A 19,132-nucleotide genomic window follows, 5' to 3' on the forward strand; every position below is an offset into this window, starting at 1 on the left:
CATGGGCAAAAACAATGTGCGGGGGGGCATTGAAGATGGAAGGTGGGGAGTGCGTAGGAAGGGGGAGAGAATGGCAGAAATGAGGACCACTATAAGTGAACAACAATGAAAGACAAGAAAAGGAAGTTATTTTCAGCCCTGGCTGGTATAGCTCAGTGGATTGAGCGCGGGCCTGCAACCAGAGGATTGTAGTTCGATTCCCAGTCAGGGCCCATGCCTGGGTTGCAGGCCAGTTCCCAGCAGGGGACACAAGACAGGCAACTATACATTGATATTTCTCTCCCTCTCTCCTTCCCTTCCCCTCTAAAGATAAATAAATAAAATCTAAAAAAAAAAGAACATTATTTTTACCATGCACTGAAATCTACCTCTTGATAACCGTGCCATCAAAACACAAGCAAAAATAAAACAACACCGTGTTCTTTCCTGCGGAGCAAGAGACAATATATCTAGTCTACACTTTTGTAAATTGCAACTCTTAAAATATCTGAGTCTATTCAACGATCGCCCCCTCCCTTACTCGGAAGTTTGACCTTTATCAGATGAACACATCTTAGCCTCTTCACTGGACTTGATTTAGCACAGTTGTCATACCCACTCTGTTTCTGCTTAGTCTTTTCTGGGTGTTGATCCTTACCCAATTTCCCACCTGTAAGAAACCAGTTCAGGAACCAGTGTTTGAAATGGTGTCTTAACACTGGGCATAGGTTTCATCTGACTTTGATTTGAACACTCTACAACTATGAACTATATTTTCTTTTATCACTGCTGCCACTGGTTCCTTTAAAATATATATATATATATATATATAACATGTATATTATATATATATATATTATATCTATATAAAGATTTTATTTATTTATTTATTTATTTAATAAGTTATTTTTTAGAGAAAGGGGAATGGAGGGAGAATGAAAGGGAGAGAAACATCAATGTGAGAGATAAATACCAATTTGTTACCTCTTGTATGTGCTCCAACCATGACCCAGGTCCACAATTCCAGCATGTGCCCTGACTAGGACTTGAACCAACAACCCTTTGCCTTACAAGGTGATGCTCAACCAACTGAGCCATATTTTCTGGAGCTCTGGTTCTTTTCTTTTCTTTTTTTTAAAAAAATTATTTTACTGTTGTTCAAATACAGTTGTCTTTATCTCCCCCCCCCCAACGATTCCCCCAAACCTCAGCCATCCCCACCTCTGTCTGGTTCTTTTATTGAATTATGATTGTTGACATTAAAGATTACAAAATCTTGTGAACTTTCCTTAAAGCAAATGTTTTCATTTTGATATATTTACAAAAAGACTTCATGTTAAAGTAAGTTAAAGTTTCAGCTTGTATATAACTCCATCATTTCAATTTTAAGATCTTTTCATATTTTAGAATTCCTCACAGATTACAGTTCAAATTTGATAAGTCTATATTCATTTAGCATGATGATCACTGCATAATTATTCAAGTGTTTTAGATAGGATAAACTCATAAATACTATTTGTATCCTTTCCCATTAATTATTAAGCACATGTCTCTTTCGGGAAATTTAATCTATATGGCTGATTCATAGTCCCATAATTTTTCAAAATGTAATTTTGTAAGAGCCATCGAACATAAGTCATTTTTATGGCGTGTTTGTATGTGTTTGTGTGTGTTCATTTCTGACATCAAAAGGTCATGTTTTTTAATGAAAAACAAATGCTTACACGTTAAATGTGTCTTATCTAAGACATAAACTTGGTTAACTAGTCCCTGTCATTTAGCACTGGGAAAATGTATTTTCACTACAGATTGAGCTCCTTGGAGCAGACAGGCAGATTCCCATGACACCAGGTGCTGGGATGTGATTTCTAGGAGAAGCGATAGGTAGGTCTCTGTGCTCCTTCAACGGCCCATAGATTAAGAAAAGTAAATAAAATAACAGGGCGTCAATCAACAATCAACAAGAGATACAGAATAAGAATAGATCATGTAGTCCATGAATATATTACGAATATTATATATAAAGGGACATAACATGGCAGGTATTAAACAGCATGCTTGAATTCATGGTAATGAAAGGGTCCTATACTTTAGGTTACCTTGGCTTTCTTCAAGGAAGCTACGAATAGAGGATAAAGGTTCTGCAATAGTTGATAAAAAGCAAAATAAAATATGCACTCTATATGGTACTTGTATACTTATATTCAGGGACAGGCAGGAAGAGAGAAACCATTGAGATTATTTGAAAAGGGGGCATTGTACTATTGTAAAATTTTTAGACATTGACAATAATGAATTTTAAAACAGCCACCTAGAATTCCAGAACATTGACAAGTCACTACCACCCATATGCTGAGAGTAAAGGGAGGAGGCGAGGTTTTTAGGGTCACTAGGTGGAAGCTAGAACAATGGGGACCTGTCTGGCAGGAGGGGGAGCCAGGTAGAGATGGAACTACTACCAGAGACACCCAGAAAAGTAGAGAGAGAGAAGCAGAAGTTTGACAGATGTTGGTGCTTTTGGAGAGTCGATAGGGTTTGTTTTTCCTGGTGTCTCTTTTGTTTCAGAAAGTATATTAGAGAGAGAGAGAAAGAGTGCCTGAGCGTACGAGCATACTCTCAGGCAGGCACCCATGCACCCACGCGTGCACACGAGTGCACCTTGGATCCTCCCTGCCCCTGCACCCTGTTGAAATCACCTGGAAGCCAAATGCCAGAAAAGCCTGGGACACTTGACCCACAGGGGCCAGAGAGTCTGGCTGACCCTCTGCCAGGACAAATGAGGCAGTGACTCCTCTCCTGCCATCTGTACACACAAAGTGCTAGCCAGACATTTTTCTTGCTCTCTCTATATAACTTTCCGAACCCCTCAGTGGTACCCTGTATCTAAACCCAGTTGTGTTGCTATGAAAAAGGGGTTGAGCGTGCACAATGTGATCACTTGACTATTACATGCATTCTACATAGTAGACTGTACAAGTACTTATACATTCTGGACAAACTCCAGATCCGTTGGAATATTCATAGTTTCAGTTTGAAATTCGTACTTTGCATAGACAGTGAGGCGTTGAGCAAGGAATGATGATAATTAAAACTTTGGCCTCTTACATAGTATTGGTGTTTGGCATACACTTATTGCATTTAGTTGATAATAAGAAAACACTATACTTAAGTTTTTATATGTTCAGCCATGAGTAGCGAGATTTAATACGAAACATAGCAAAATGAGAGTATGCTAGCTGTATAATCATTTGAATTAACCTATAAGATATTACTATCATATTTGGAATTCATCTATACTAATTTTATACTAATAAGTGGGCATTTGGACCTCAAAACTCTTTAGTTCTAAAGAAGGTGGAGCTTAGTACTAGAAATAACCCTCTCTTAAACAAGAAAACGATAAAATCTCTTCCAGCACCGTCCTGCATGTTGGTGCAGATTACACATTTTCTGAATGACCCACCTAAGGGCATGTCTTTCTCTTATTCACACAAAGCTGATTTTTGTGCTGGCAACAGCCCCAATTTCCCAACACTGATATTATTGGGGAAATATTGCCAAGAGAAGTTTCTTGGCCTCCTTGAAAGAAGTTTGACCTTTCGTACCCACATCAGGGTTCTCAGAGGTGCCCTTGCAGACCATCTTGGCGCTCAGAAGGGCTCTGAGCTACACTCAGGTTTTAGATTTTCAGGTTTGCCTACTAATATTTAAAGCCAAGAACACTGTATTTATCCTTAGTACTTTCTTATTAATCCTTTGTGTAATAGTAAAACTTTTAAATTACAGTAAGATCAAGATAGGGATCAAAAATGTGTTTTTTGTTCTCAAATGATTATACTAAGACCAAGCATGTTCTCAGTGTCCATGCACTAATGCCCCTTGGGGCTGATACACAAATTCATATTGGTGTATTTTTACAGAAGCTCAAGTATTGGAATAACTTGGTTAAGGGAACTTGCATAAGGCCTGATGATTTAAATTTTTAAAATACAATGCAACTTCTGTACACAAAGGCAAAGCAAGAGATTTTTTCATTTGGGTCGAAATGGTTGGATTGTAAGGACTGGATGGCAGTGCCCAGTTGCGGCGACGCTTGCAGCTGAGGCATCAGACTGGGTCAAGGCCCAGACCTGGCACAGCCTTAAGGAGCTGGTCAAGTTCCCCAACCTCCCTGTGCCTCTGTGTGATGACATATTATCTGTGAAAACCAAGTGTCCTAGATCTAAATGTAAAGCCTTTAGAAAGGTATATTGTAGATGGCACTAAAAAATCTCTCGTCAAAGTTTAGTTCTGATTAAAAAATAGCAACTTTCCTTGAATTATTATTTGTTTTCATGTTCAAATGAAGCAACACTTTTTTCTCCTAGGGATTCTTAACCCGCTTGCTTCTTTCCTTATTAGCCTCTTATCTCTCTGTGCTTCTGCCCTCTTACCATTCCTGAATTGCTCCAAGATAATGGGTTTTGGATCCCAAACATCTGGGTATGGAGATGTTTTGTGAGATGCTTTTTATTTCTTATGGTATATTCCTTATTTACTCCATTTCCTCACGTTTCTAAAAACACCCTGCTTATTGATCATATATGCTCCTTTTGCCCGAGGAAGATGATATTGGAAAACAACATAGCAAAGTTTGGTGCAGTTAAGATTTGGTTGTGTGTCTCTGTAGCTCCTCCCAATTTCAAAATTATCTGAGTCTCTGAAATGGCAAGATCTCTAATTTGGTAGGTGGTACAATTGGAATTACAAAGGAACACCATTTTTCCCATACCCTCTTTGTGTGTGTGTGTGTGTGTTTACTCAACATGTGTATATTTTCTACCTTCCCCATCTGGCATCTGCTTGAGCACCAGCCTCACTAGCTGTTCTATGTCAAGAGCACTTTAGCCTTTTCATTATGAAAGAGAAAGCAGTGACACAATATTAAGAAAAAAACTTCCACTATCCTCCCCGACCTCACTTTTTTCTTCGCTGTTTCTAAGCAAGTTTCTGGCTCTTTACCTTTGCATTTGCATTGCTTATTGATTGGCAATTTTAAAATTGTTTATTGTGCTCTTTTGTTTCACCGTTGAAGAGCTAAAACAAAAGCTCCCAGGCCCTTCGAGGTAGACATTTGCATGCGGTAAGCGTTGCCCGAGGAAAAAGTAATTGCTAATGCATATTTATGTGGCACAAATTTGCCATTTGTTTATGCATAAAATTATCAATAGTGCAGGGCAGCCCAGCCATAGAAAATGGTGACCTTTTTAGCTTAATAAATAGAAATCAGCTGTTATTGTGAAGAGATCAGCCATTTATTCTGTGTTGAGGGACATTGCCGGGAAAATGCAGATTGGGGATGGCAATATCATTAAATGGAAGGCCAGCGACCCTTTCGGTAGAGTCTATTATACTTTATCTAATAGGGGATAAATGACTCTGGTTGGCAAATGGAATGAAGAATAACAGTTTTTTTCTTTTTTCTTTTGAAAATGGACAACTCTATGAATTTTCAGCCAGTAAAACTAAACAGGAAATCTCATGCTGACCTGTTGCTAAAATTCTCTCAAAGAATATATTTTAAAGTTGCTTTTTTCTACTCACTATTCTCTGACTATTTTGATTTGTACCTGTTGAAACAAAGTAAGTCAGATGACATTTTTTTCCGGGGAAGTAGGTCTTCTTTTAATTTTTAGCTTTCTTTGGATTTTTTAAGCATGCTTTTTCTTTTCCTTTTTTGATCCTCACCCAAGGACATTTTTTATTCCTTTTAGAGAGAAAGTAGTGGGGAGGGGAGAGAGAGGGAGAGACAATTTCTCAATGTGACTGAGAAACTTTGATTGGTTGCCTTCTCCTGTGCACCATGACCGGGGATCGAACATGCAACCTGGACATGTGACCCGACCAGGAATCAAACCCACAGCCTTTTAGTGTATGGGTTGACGCTCCAACAAACTGAGCCACAACCGCCAGGGCCCATACTTTTTTCCGTTGCATTGCAAGTATCCTTGCATTTTACAGGGTGGCTCCATATTTGATATCTTAAAAATATTAAAGGTAGAAGAAGAGTTAATCTATAAAATAAAGTTCCCAATCAGTTGTAAGCTGGAGTTGTTGTTGTTGTTGTTGGTGGTGGTCCTGGTGATGTTGGACAAAGCATAATACTTCCTATGTGATAAAAGTGGCTTTTGGAGTAAGTATTTGTGTCCTTTGGATTAAAGAATATTCTGTAAATTAAAACCCTTATCAGCATATTTTCTTAATATGTGAAAAACTAACAGATCATCATTGTATCTTTTTGAGTTTTTTCGCTCATGGCTCTGATAGGTGAAATGCCCTCAGTCTCCCCAGAGTTCACCTGTGTCACCTTACACTTCTGTGACTAATATCTCTTTGGTATGTTAGTGAACATTTCTACCTTTAAGGATTTTTAAGTTGTTTTTACATTCGTTATAGAATTCACTGTTAAATAGAAGTCACGTGTGTTTGTTTCTTTTTATTCAGTGTTATCGGGCAATATTTGATGCACTCAAAATTTTAAGTAAGATGTGAAAAAAGATAAGGAAGCAGATGTAAATCCATCTTAGAACATGGCAAAGCTGTTTGACGTTCCCCACATGCTCCCTCTGACCACGCCTTCTAACACAGTGCAAGGCACTGGCCTTACACTCTGTGGTGGTGTTCTCTCCCTGGGGCTGCCCCGAAGGGCATTCTGCGTCATGTCCCTGGAGTGACTGAATGACCCCTCACTGCAGAAAGGGGTCTGTCATCCCTTTGCAAAGAAGAGGGTGTAAATAGGGTTCAGCGACTAGGATACATTAGCCCACCAAATGAATATATTTTTAATGTCATTTATAAGATATTGGTTTTAGAACTATTAGATTCACAGTCCCTAGTGGGAAAAAACAAACAATGATTTAAAGAGTAGGTTGGAATTCCAGAGGAAGAGCAGCCGTGATTAACCCTTTTTTCCTCAGCTCCCTGCCTCTGTGATGTGATATCTGCAAGGAGTGGACTCCAGGCGAAAGGGACAGTTTATTGCCTATTTTCCCTGCACTTGACGAGGGAGCACAAAACAGATTTCAACTAGATTATTACTGTGTCTCTAAATGTGATAGAACAGGTTCTTCTGGGTTGGTAAGAGTTGCCCAAATGATTTTTTAAGGTGGTTTTTAAGTTAGTCAATACATTTTACTTTTAGAAAATCAGAGTATATTTATTTAGTTTTATTACTTTAAGGTATTGTTTATGGAGATTATTTAATGTGAATGAATCAAGTTTAGATTTTGTTTTAAAGAACAAAGATCTTTTTCCCAACTCTAAGGAAGTCCATGGTGTGACGACAGCTTTGTCCTTTCTGAGGCAAGTTTTCTATGATGTTGTGAGAATGGCCGTCACCATAATTTTTAAAGTAGCGTGTTTCCTGTTCCATAAATATATAAAAATCATTGTGTTAGCCTCTTTTGTGATAAGAGGATGATGGAAATATCATTTTACTTCTGTGTCATTAAACTCAGGTTCAGAGAACTCATAATAATTCTAGTCAATTTTACCCGATTAATGTTGCTGCCACCTACAGTGAATTTTCTCTTAGGCTGCTGTGGCTGTTACATCTTTCTTCTTATATCTGAAAGAAAATTAATTATAATATAGGTAGGAAATTTTAAAAAGCTTTATGTATTTCATCTTCTGATATGCTGATGTGTTACAGTTGAGGAAAAGTATGCCAACTGAAATCTGTCTGTCTGGAAACCTGACCTGACATAAAGATTATGGTGTCAAACATGTTTTTTTAGAATTTTATATTTTAACTCAAGTTTTTTGAGTTCCATGACAAAGATATAAAAATACAGGCTCCCTCTTGTGGGTAGAATTACCCCCTCTGTTTTTTCTGTTGCCCACGTACAGGCTACGGCACAGCGTCTCAGTTTCCCTTTTGAGAAAAGTCTGCTGTGATAGTCAGATGTGACATTTCACTTGCCTAAAAAAAAGTAAAGTTTGGGATACATTTTTGAAGCAAAATTTTTGATGAAAATAAGTACTTTTTTAAATTGGCAGACAACTTCCATTGCAGCAGCATAATTTCTGATGCTCAACATTTTTAATAACTTTTGTCATTTTGGGTATTCTCTAATGGAGTCATTAGTGAACAGGTGAAATAATGTGCTGTTCTCCCCTGTCTACAGAAGGACTTTAGGATTTCTGTGCATGCTGTCAAGAGTTCTGATATTGGGACGAAGCACCACTCCTCCCTACCAACCATTCTCCAGAGGGATACTCCGTGGTTTGCAAATGGTGCACCACAAGAATTTTTAAAACGTGCAGTACCTGACTGTTCAGTCAGGGACACCGACTCCCTGAGACTGCCAAATTTAAAAAATGACAACAGCTGACAAACAATAGCTGTCTGTTGTGCATGAGTCAAAATTATTACACCTATTTTTAAGGTCAGGTTGGCAAGAATGTATTTCTTGGTGTGCCACATAATTTTAGTAATCAGTTTGTGCCATGAGATGAAAAAGATCGAAAAGCACAGCTCTCTGGTAATCAAGCATCTCAACTACCATAAACCTGGTGATCAAAACCGAGTAGTTGGTGGTGTAATAGAATGAGCACTGAAGTGCTACCCAGTTCTCCATGAACTGAGCTGATAGCAAAGAGACCGAGCTGCAGCCGGTGCTGTGGATGCCGCCGATCCGTGTTTCCTGCTTTCAGAATTTCAGCTGATTAGCGGACGCCATTTCCGTCCACCTCGGGAAACTGGTAACAAAGCCAGAGTTTTAGTTACCTGTGAAAGTGTCAAAAGCAGTGTTTCTGAGGATGAGCCAAGCAATCACAGAGGTACTTAGAGGGAGGAATGTGAATGTGGAGGTCGCTAGCTAGGTGACTCCCGCTATACAATTATGAGTTGACCATTGCTGTCATATAGTTGAATGGAATCAAATAAGGGGCCTATGACGACACCTGAAGATCTCTCGTAAATCATTTCCAGAAATAAAAATGTTTCCATCCTAAAGTATCTGTGAGATATTTACATGGATATTAGACAAAATGAACAACTTCTAAGAGAATTAATATATCTGTATATATTCATAAAACTAACTTACATGCGTATGTATTTTTAGATGAATGCGTGGCATTACAATGTCAAAGTAATACCTCTTTTTCCATAAGCAATGATGTTATTATATTTATTTATATATAAATTTATTTTGAAAAGCTTAGATGTTCTGCTTCTAAAAGTTGTATGCTGATATACTTACTGAGAAAGAAATATGCACCACTAATGGTCTGACTTTATTTTTTCTAGCATTCCTTTTGCTGATGACACCATTCCTGTTTGCATCTGTTTACAAGATTCTGAAAGCTAAACAGAGAATTTTGGCACTGCACTGGACAGGAATAAGGTATATTCATAAAAACATAATATACACTTTTGAAAAATTGATTACTACATTTGCTACTTCCCCCAAATGGAAGTTTATATGCCCTCTCTTATTTTTAATTTATAAGTAAAATTTATGACTTATGTATATAAAACTATAGCACATAGTTTTTTATATTCAGATGACAACTGGATACACAAATATAATTCTGAATCTCCTTATAAAGGTAATATCTGTGACCTGAAAGGGGATAACAACATTATTTTCATTTTCTTAATGAGAGACACTGTTTCCTGAAGTTGCAAAAAGCTTTTTATTTCTGTTGAAAAATACATTTTAGAACAGTTGTTGCTGCTTTTTTGTTGTTGCTGTAAAAGAAATATTTTGGGTCACAACAGGTAGGTCACTCATTTTACAGCAATTTCCATAGGCTATTAAGTATTCCAGGGTATGCTTTTATACACACACACAAAAGCGCAATTTTGCAGAGGCCAGATACATTCCAATTCTCTCGACAGAAAAATTTATGGGTATCTATTTGTGTATGCATTTATGAAATGCTTGTTTGTTTTTTCAAAGAAGTTATGCTCTTGGGAACAGGAACTGAGAGTTTGACCACAGACTCGAGTTGAAAATCCTTTTATAATCCCGTGGCTGACTAATGGTCACGCAGGGCAGCAGGGACGTTTGGAGGTGAGGGATCCTGTTGTTCCGAGTGGTTTGTCCCTAGGAACATGGAAAAGGCATTCTCTTTCACTGCCTGAAGAGAATAATGGAACAGTGGTCTTTTTGCAAAGTGAACTAAAACTCGTTTGCTCACTAATCTACTCTTAAAGTCTTATGACTATTTCTAGAACTTCAAGATACACATTTATTTGTGAAAACGTTTAGAAACAACAGTGGTTTTTTAACTTAAAAAAATTAAATTACATTTATAAATTTGTTATAAATCTAAATAATGTTAAAATGTCTTCTTTGTAAATAGACTTCATGTAGTCACAGACAAATGAAATATAATATGCAGGAAGGCATAGTGAGTAATGGAATTTATGTTAATAGAAGTGGAATTAAGTCACAAATAAGTATAGCAAATATGAAACTTCTGTAATTTTACAAGTAAAACCACCAGTGTAAGTAAAAGGCAAAGAACAAACTGGGCCACTTCTAATAAATGGGACAAAGATTACATGTAAAGAGCTGTTATTATAAGGAAGATGCTCACATTTAATTTAAAATATAAGACAAGGACATATTATTAATGAGGTATGTAATTCCGATACAAAAAGCAAACAGAATGCAAAGTTACTATCTGTCTAGTGAAAAGTTATTATCACTCACTGTATAACTAGTAGAAGGCATTTTGGAATGACAGGATTATAGCCGGAATGTGGGGAGATGGGTGCTTTCAATGATGTTGGAAAAAGAATAATACTTGACTTGTTCAGCTTTCTGGGAGGTGATTTGGCTATCTCTGTTGAGAGCCTTCAATGTTTCCAAAGCATTCACTGCAGTATTTCTACTCTGTTTGTTTGGGGAACATTTGATTGCAAGTAATTCAAGTACTTGTAAAAGATGGAGCTTTATGTGTCTTTGATGTGAAGTCTGTACTGGCTGCTCAGAGCTGGTTGGTTGGTTCCACAGTTGTCAGGGACTCAGATCCTCCATCTTTTGCTGTGTTACTCTGAACGCATGACTTTTACCATGGAATGTCCAGTATTGGTGTGTCAGCAACCATGTTCATATTCCAATAACAGAAAGGAAATATTTCTAGAAGATCACCTTTTCTCCCTTTAAGGACATCTTCTGAAAGGTGTCCATACTCCTTCTATTTACATTCCCTTGGCTAGAACATAGTCACATGAGCATGCCACGGGGCAAAAGAGTCTGGAAAATGCAGCTTTTATTTTGGAATATAAATGTGGGGGAATTATTACCGTGGAATAACACGAGAACAGATATTAAGGCCCAGCTAACAACATCTGGCAATTTCATTTCTAAGAAACCAACTTAATGAAATAATTAAAGGAGATGAAAACTTATTAATGGAAATATATGAATTTCATATATTTATAATGGGAAGAATTTGAGATTGACTAAACTGTCCAACAATAGAGATAAATTAGATAGATAAATTTGATAAATTTGGTTAGATAAATTTGAGTACTTTCATGTGATATAATAGCAAATTTTTGGATTAAGAATTTTATAAAAGTATTTTTATGGTATTCTGTTACTTTAGAACATCACCGTTAGGTAGCAACCTGTGAGAAATTCTTTGCAGATATAAAGTAAAGGCATTCCCCTCTACCCCACCGTGAATGTAAGCTGACTTCATTCTTTGGAACTTGCAAGGGAAGCGTAATGTCAAGGAACACAGGCATTGGAGACACGGTTTCAGCTCCTAACTGGGTCCCTTACGCCTGTCTGTTGTTGGGTTCAGTCCTTGACCACTGGTTCCTCATGTATAAAACCGAAATAATAATAGAATACACTGTTATGCCAACTATACCTCAGGCCAGTACTTCCCATGGGAACACTGGTGTAGCTGGACTAATGTTAAACAAAACTGACTTTAAAGCCCAAATCATTTCCTGAAGATACTTACTTTTTAAACTATTAAAATTTCAGTTCAGTGGGAAGATCAAATAATTTTAGACTTAAATGCGCTACTAACAAAATTTAAAAATTATTAAGGAAACATTGACATATTAGCAAGGAGAAATAAATAAATCCACAATAGCAGTAGATATCATTTCATCTCTTTCAGCAATGGGGAGAGTAAAATAGACAGAAAACATCAGTAAGTCAGTAGAATCAAAAGACAAGATTAAGAAATGACCATCCTGGCTGGTGTAGCTCAGTGGATTGAGCGTGGGTCTGCAAACCACACGATCACGTTTTGATTCCCCGTCAGGGCACATGCCTGGGTTGCAGGTCAGTTCCCAGCAGTGGACTCATAAGAGTCAACCATACATTGATATTTCTCTCCTTCTCTCCTTCCTTTACCCTAAAAAGATAAATAAATAAATCTTAAAAAAAAGAAATGACTGGATAGACATATACAGAACTTTGCATACTTTTACAAAAGTCCCATTATTTGGAAGAATACATGGAATGGTTACAAAACTGAGTAGTGCACTAAGTCATAAATTAGTTCTCAACCATTTCAAAGATTTGGAACCATAATGAAACTAAGCTGCAAACGAATAGCAAAACTATAGCTAGAAAAGTTTCAGAGTTAAAAGAGATCATCATAGAAATTGTAATACGTTAAACTAAACAAAAGTGAACATTCTACGTACAAGATATAATGCCCATAAGATGTATTTACTGGGAAAATTATGTCTTAAATAAATGTGTTAGAAAAAAGAAAGGAAAATTAGTAAGCCAATAATTAATTTCAAAAAATACCAACAAAGTAAACTTATAATAGAAAGAAGAAATTAATTAAAGTAAAAGCAAAATTAATGAAGTAAAAAAGAAGACAAAGAAAGTGAAAGATTGATTGTTGCAAATAATGAATGAGTTTTCCACACCGGTGATGAGACTGAGCAAGAGATGATGGGGCAAATAATTATGATCAGGAATGACAAAGGTGACATCACAACAGCCAGTGGAGTTAAACAAGATAAAGAAATAAAGTTACTAGGACTGGAAAAGAAACAGTTATCACTATTAGCGGATGATATGAGCCAATAAGAGCGTTTAGTAAGGTTGATGCATAGAATACAATATACTGAAATCAAGTGTATTTCAGTATATTGGTATCTATTTTCATCTAGTATATAGTGATGATAGATGAGCAGTGCTTCTGTGCAGAAAATTGTGAAACTTCAGAAATATTTTCAAGGCTGAAATTAATGATGAGCTAAATCATGTTTATGACTAAAAGATCCAATACGTACACCCAAATTGATGAATAAGTGTAATGTAATCACAATCAAAATGGCACCTGGTTGCTTTGTGTTTATTTCTTTGTTATTTATTTAGTTAGTCGTGTGTGTGTGTGTGTGTGTGTGCATGAGATGTGACAAATTTATTCTGAAATGCAAAAAGCAAAGAACAGTCAAGCCACTGTTGAAAAAAAAAAGAAAGTGTGGGCAGGGGTGCTTGCCCTTCTGTATTATAAAGCTTCCAGAAAGGGCACCGTTACTGTGGGTGTAGACAGGTAGACAAATAAGAGACAACATAGAGCTCAGTGACCTTTTGGGTATGTGTACATTTTATTTATAGTAAGAATGACACTTACAAGCAGTATAGAAATAACAGTTTTTTTAAATACATGGTACTGGGAAATTTGATTATTAATTGAAAAAACAAATTGGGTCTCAACCTCATACCACACAAAAATATCAACTGCAGTTGGTCAAAAATGAGGTGTAAGAGACAAAACAATAAGAAAATCTCCTATCAGAGGGTCATCCATATCCTCATATGAGAGAATCTAAGAACATTTTATGACTTGGGAGTAGAGAAGGAGTTCTTGAAACGAAAAAGCATATTCTACATTGTTTTTTAGTAGACGATTATTCAGATCCACTAGTGGTTCATAGCACCACTAGCAAATCATACAGAGATTTCCCATTACCTGTCTGCTCTCCACACACACACACACACACACACACACACGCCCTCCCCCAGTATTGCCTCCTCACTCTAGTGATACATTTTTTGAGTTCAGGATTGATGCATCATTACCACCTAGAGTTCATCATTTACACTAAAGTCCACATTAATTTCTTTTCATTTGTTTATAAGAAGTACCATAACAAGAGAGAAAAGATAAGACATGGAGTAACAGAAAAAAAATCACAAAACATCATTGACACAAGTGGTATCATTATCAAGAATACACTTTTTTGAAACTACAAATCAATGTAAAAATCCACACAATCCAATAGAAAAACAGGAAATCAAAATGTGCATTATTATGCCCAAATATAATATATTGAAAAAGAGCTTAACCTCAGTATTATTTAAGGAAATACAAGTTAACTCTTAATGAAAGCCCATTGTGAATGCTTCAGAATTGGAAAACAAACATGGCGAGCAGGTCCAAGCATGGACAAGCATGAGAGCAGCAGTAACACTCAGAGAGCTCATTGGGATACTAAGTGGAACAACCACTTTCCGACATAGTACCTAGTAAAGCTGAAATTCATGGCCCTGCTCAACCATATCAGTGCTAGATAAGACTTCTGATAGAAATATGTGCCTATGTGTATCAGGAGACACGGACAAGAATGTTCACAGGGGAAATATTTGTATCTGTCCAAATTTGGAGACAATGCAGTTGCCATTAACCAGATGGAAAATGTAGAATAGTCATTCAGTAAAATACGAGGTGATGAAAATGGACACATTATAGTGATCTAATTGTAATAGTTAGTGGAAAAAAGCAAAGACATAAGAATATATACAGGATGATTTCAGGCAAACAATGACATTGTTCAGAGATGCACTGCAGACAGTAAAATGGCAAAAATAAAAATAACCCAAGAAAATACCACTGAAAGAGCCAGGGAGTGCTGGTCCCTGGGAGTGAGGCCAGAGGCTGAGCTGCGGAGGGAGATTCGGGTCAGAGCCTTTTGCACTCACGGGCGAGTGCCCATGCCCCTGTGTGGTGGGTACCTGGTGCCGTGCGTGCTTTCCTTCCATTTGTTAAATTGTATATCATATAGATATGGAGTTCATAGTAAATAAGTGTTACCATAAAACAGCAAGTAGTTACGACAAATTTTATTTCTTTAGTGATGTGTTATGTTTTATGAGGGAGAAACATGGTTATAAATAGTATACATGAAATCAATACATCTTTCATAATTAGGTAAAATAATTTGAGATGTTTGTAAAGAGTTTCCCACATTAGAAACTAAGAATAATAGGATATTAAAATAAACATTTATTTTTTCTACTCTTCTCTTTCTAAAAAGTCTAACATAGGCTATCGAGCACTGCCGACATGTTTTCAGAACTGTAACACTGTGAATATCTTGTTTGTGTACATAGTGAAGTTGATCACCGTGTTAGAACATCCTTTGTATACATCAACACGATGCTACAAAGAGAGTTGGTTGAGTATCAGATTTTATACTGCCTCGAACTAAGTAACACAACAAAAATCGTACTTCACATAGGTGTTACAAATCGAAGATTTTGCAGAGGGAAATTGAGGATATTGGTTACTTATAACATTGGTGGCCGTTATTTTTGTTTTGCTTATCTCTTTCTGTGATAACATTCTTTTAAAACGTCACTGCACTTATAGCCATCTAGCCAGTTAATAATTTGTGATCTTAAGTGGTTTTTTAATACATACCTTTCGGTCACCTTTCTCTTTTCCCTGTAAAAAGCAAGCTCTTTGCTTTAACTGTTATCAAACTAAATCACTTTTTTGTCTCTATCACCTTAAACCTAGAAAGCAAAACTCTTTATTGCTTGCAAAAGAAAAAAAATAATCCCAATGTGTTGAAAATTGTCGAGTGAATTCTTTATAATTAAAGATTACTCTGTAATATACAATTTTTAAGGCATTTATCTTGACAGGGTTCACTGGCCTTTGAGAATGAGCCACTTTGTTGACAAATCTATCATCTCAATTGTGCAACATTAATGAGAACTCCGAGCAGCACATGCTTACATTTTAATGTTGGTGGCAGTTGAAGGTGGCAAAATACCACCAAAACAAAACACCGAATATGATTGAAGCTGATACTAAAAAAAGTCTGCCACCTGTAGATAAAAGGCTATGCAAAATCCAATGGCCCTCTGAAGTAAAACTCTTGGTTATTAAAAAACAAAACAAAACAAATGAATAAAAGCCAAAAAAAAGAAGGTACCAATTTGCACAGTTATACAGATATGTGTAGATACAGGGATTGTCATGCTTTAGTTTATATCTGGGAACTAACCATGCATGCTCTATCCCTTAATCCACAGTTCTTTAAAAACATATGGTAGAACTGGTATCTAAAAGTACAGTCTTTGATTTGAATACCTTGTTTCTTCGTTACTAACTCATTATGCAATCATATGTTTCCTTATAATCCACTGGAGATCATTTCTTATTGCTACACTCAATCTTTTGAATAGACACCTTTTTTGGATATACTTTCAGCTTAGTTTCCTCAAGTTAATGAAACATTACAGACGAAAAAGCACTGTGAAAAGCATGCTAAAGGAATGTTTAAATCTAATGGCATTATACTGTTATTTTTTTTCTTAACTCAAAATTATTTATTTAAATGCCTCGTCATGCTTGCTTTCAGGCTGTACCTACAAATATCGAATACCCATCTGAATAGTTTAGCACAAAGTGAGAAGCTTATTTTTCTGGGTGTTTCAATATGTGTCCATACGCGCTGGGGGAATTTTATTAGCGTGATTTGAATTGCAGAGTTCATTTCAAAATGTAACTTAAGTAATATAATGCAATTAAGTAGAAATGCTTCATTGTACTGGTCTTGGAACGAGATTTTCTTACTTGAGTAGCCAATGCTAATCCGCCTGAGGCAGCCCTAAAACACAAGCCTGGCAGAAAATCATGGTCTAGGCAGAATTCCTTTGACTTTCAGCTTCTTGATTGATGAGGAATAATAAGTGAGAATCATTCAAAAGCTATAGGAAAATTAGAATTGTGTTATTTTATAAAAGTCAGATAACAATGTCTTAATAATTTGATAACAACTGCTTGAGTATTGTTTTTCTTATTCATCAATTGTGATTAAGAGGATTTTTTTTCTAAATAAAATTATGCATGAGCTGCTGACCAGAAGTCTTTAGAATAATGTATGCGAGCAAGCAATTGTTTAATTTTGCATCTTTATTTAGAATACTAAGCAACAAAAAACAGTTCTAACAATAATAATTTAATTTGCGAAAAAACCTTGAATGCAAAGTGTCTCCATAAAACTTTTTGCATAATTAAGTTATACATATTCTCAATGGAATAAGTCTTGCCCATGGTTACATTCTGTAAATGAAAATACACTTTGCATAAGTTAGTAAAGTTGAACTGCTGAGATTCACTATAAAAATTACACTTATAAAGTGTAATAAATATTTACTAATTTTTAAAGCAGCGATTTCAACCAGTGTGCTGTAAGAATTTTTAAAACATGCAGTACTCGCCTATTCAGGGGCACTGACCTCTTTTCTCTCAGATTGTCAAATAAAAAAATAAATGACAACACCAAGACAATAGTACCTTAGAGATGAAAAATGTTGAAAATCACTGTTTTAAAGTTATTATGAACTATGATATTTTTGTTTTTTTAGTTATATATATGTATGTATGTATCTTTTAGTAGAGAATTAAAAAAATCTTGTATGTAACATACTACAAACATGATGTTAGACCTGTAACTAGAGAATTTGATTCCCTCTTAATGTGAGAAAGCTTTTTTATACAAGTGTAATTTCAGAAATTTCAAATCTGTATGAAAGAAGTGGTTGTAGGACAATTTTCTAAGTGTTTAGAAACAAGTTAAATTTCTATACTATTGCCAATATAAATTCTAGGAGGATTAAAGATTTAACTTCTTAATTAAAAAATCATAAAGATATTAAGATATAGTGTTGGTGTATATTTATGTAAGTTGGGGAGGGTTGGAAGTTGTTTTTAAGCATTATATCAGAGGCAAATCACAGAAGAAAAATTTTTGCTAGATTTGACCACAGAAATCTAAAAGCTTCTTTGCATCGAAATTATGACAAACAAATGAGGAATAGAGACATACATCTGTAATATATTAGATTTAACTATATAAATTTCCACTTTGGTGAAAATGTCAGACGATTAGCTATTTCGTATGTTCAACTTGTGTAACTGAAATACAATTTAAACTGCTTACAAAATAACAGAGAAGTAGAGAAATAATTTGAATATTCAATTAATAGGAATCGATCAAATAAGGAATAAACAAAATATTTGATTTTTATAAGAATTCAAGGAAGGTAATTCAATCATGAGATCTTCCTTCGCTTAGCAAGTGGACAAGGATTTAAAATGCCACAGGAACCAGCACTGACGAGATCACGTTGGGATGAGGCCTCATTCACTGTGGCTGGTGCTGTCCGTTATGTTACTGCATCGGAGGAAACTTTATTTCACGACATGCGCAGAGTGCCTGCTAATATTGACCTGAGGCCTTTTGGAAATTACCTAGTAGTTGACATATGTGTTTACAGTAACACAAAATTGAAAACAACCTATATACTAAAAAAATGGGCTATGAGTGAAAACATTGTTGCTCCTATGTATTATGTAATATTATTTTCATTTAAAAATGATGTTTGAATGACACAGGAAGCAGAACCAGGGTCATCATAAATATGCGAGGAATACATATACATGTGCATGTGCACACATGAGCACATAAGCGTGTATCATGCATAGAACAAAAGTACTGGGAAAATACATAAAAGTGCTAAAAGACTATACTTAGACTGCAGGGTTATGGCTGATTAAAATTTCTTTTGCCTTTTTGATGTATGTATTAGCTACCTTTCTTAATAAACATATATTATCATATTTTGACATATATAATATACACTTTTTGGCCCCAGTATTTTTTAGGGAAAAATAAGGATGTGCATTATACATGAATAGTACTAATTCCATATCTATATAAATGTTTTTAATTTTTTCATTTATGCTTATGTGTTAAAAGTGTAATGTAGAAAGCAATAATGATATTCATATGCAAAATAATACCCTTCAGAATATAAAAAACAAGTATCTAAATATAAATAAATTTTAAAAATTGGATTAAAACAAAAGATTTTTT

The 19,132-nt window shown here is 35.7% G+C and overlaps 1 protein-coding gene across 1 annotated transcript in view; it reads left to right on the forward strand.

The window, feature by feature from the left end:
* Nucleotides 1–19,132, forward strand: part of SOX5 (SRY-box transcription factor 5) — a 929,721-nt gene that overhangs the window by 247,317 nt on the left and 663,272 nt on the right. Inside the window, exon 4 of the mRNA XM_037033875.1 lies at nt 9,269–9,365. The gene's annotated coding sequence lies outside the window, so the exon portion shown is untranslated. The remainder of the gene's footprint in view (nt 1–9,268; nt 9,366–19,132) is intronic.

This window comes from Sturnira hondurensis, unplaced genomic scaffold, assembly GCF_014824575.4.
Source record: "Sturnira hondurensis isolate 20B ecotype Veracruz unplaced genomic scaffold, ASM1482457v3 Scaffold0021795, whole genome shotgun sequence".
Lineage (NCBI taxonomy): Eukaryota > Metazoa > Chordata > Mammalia > Chiroptera > Phyllostomidae > Sturnira > Sturnira hondurensis.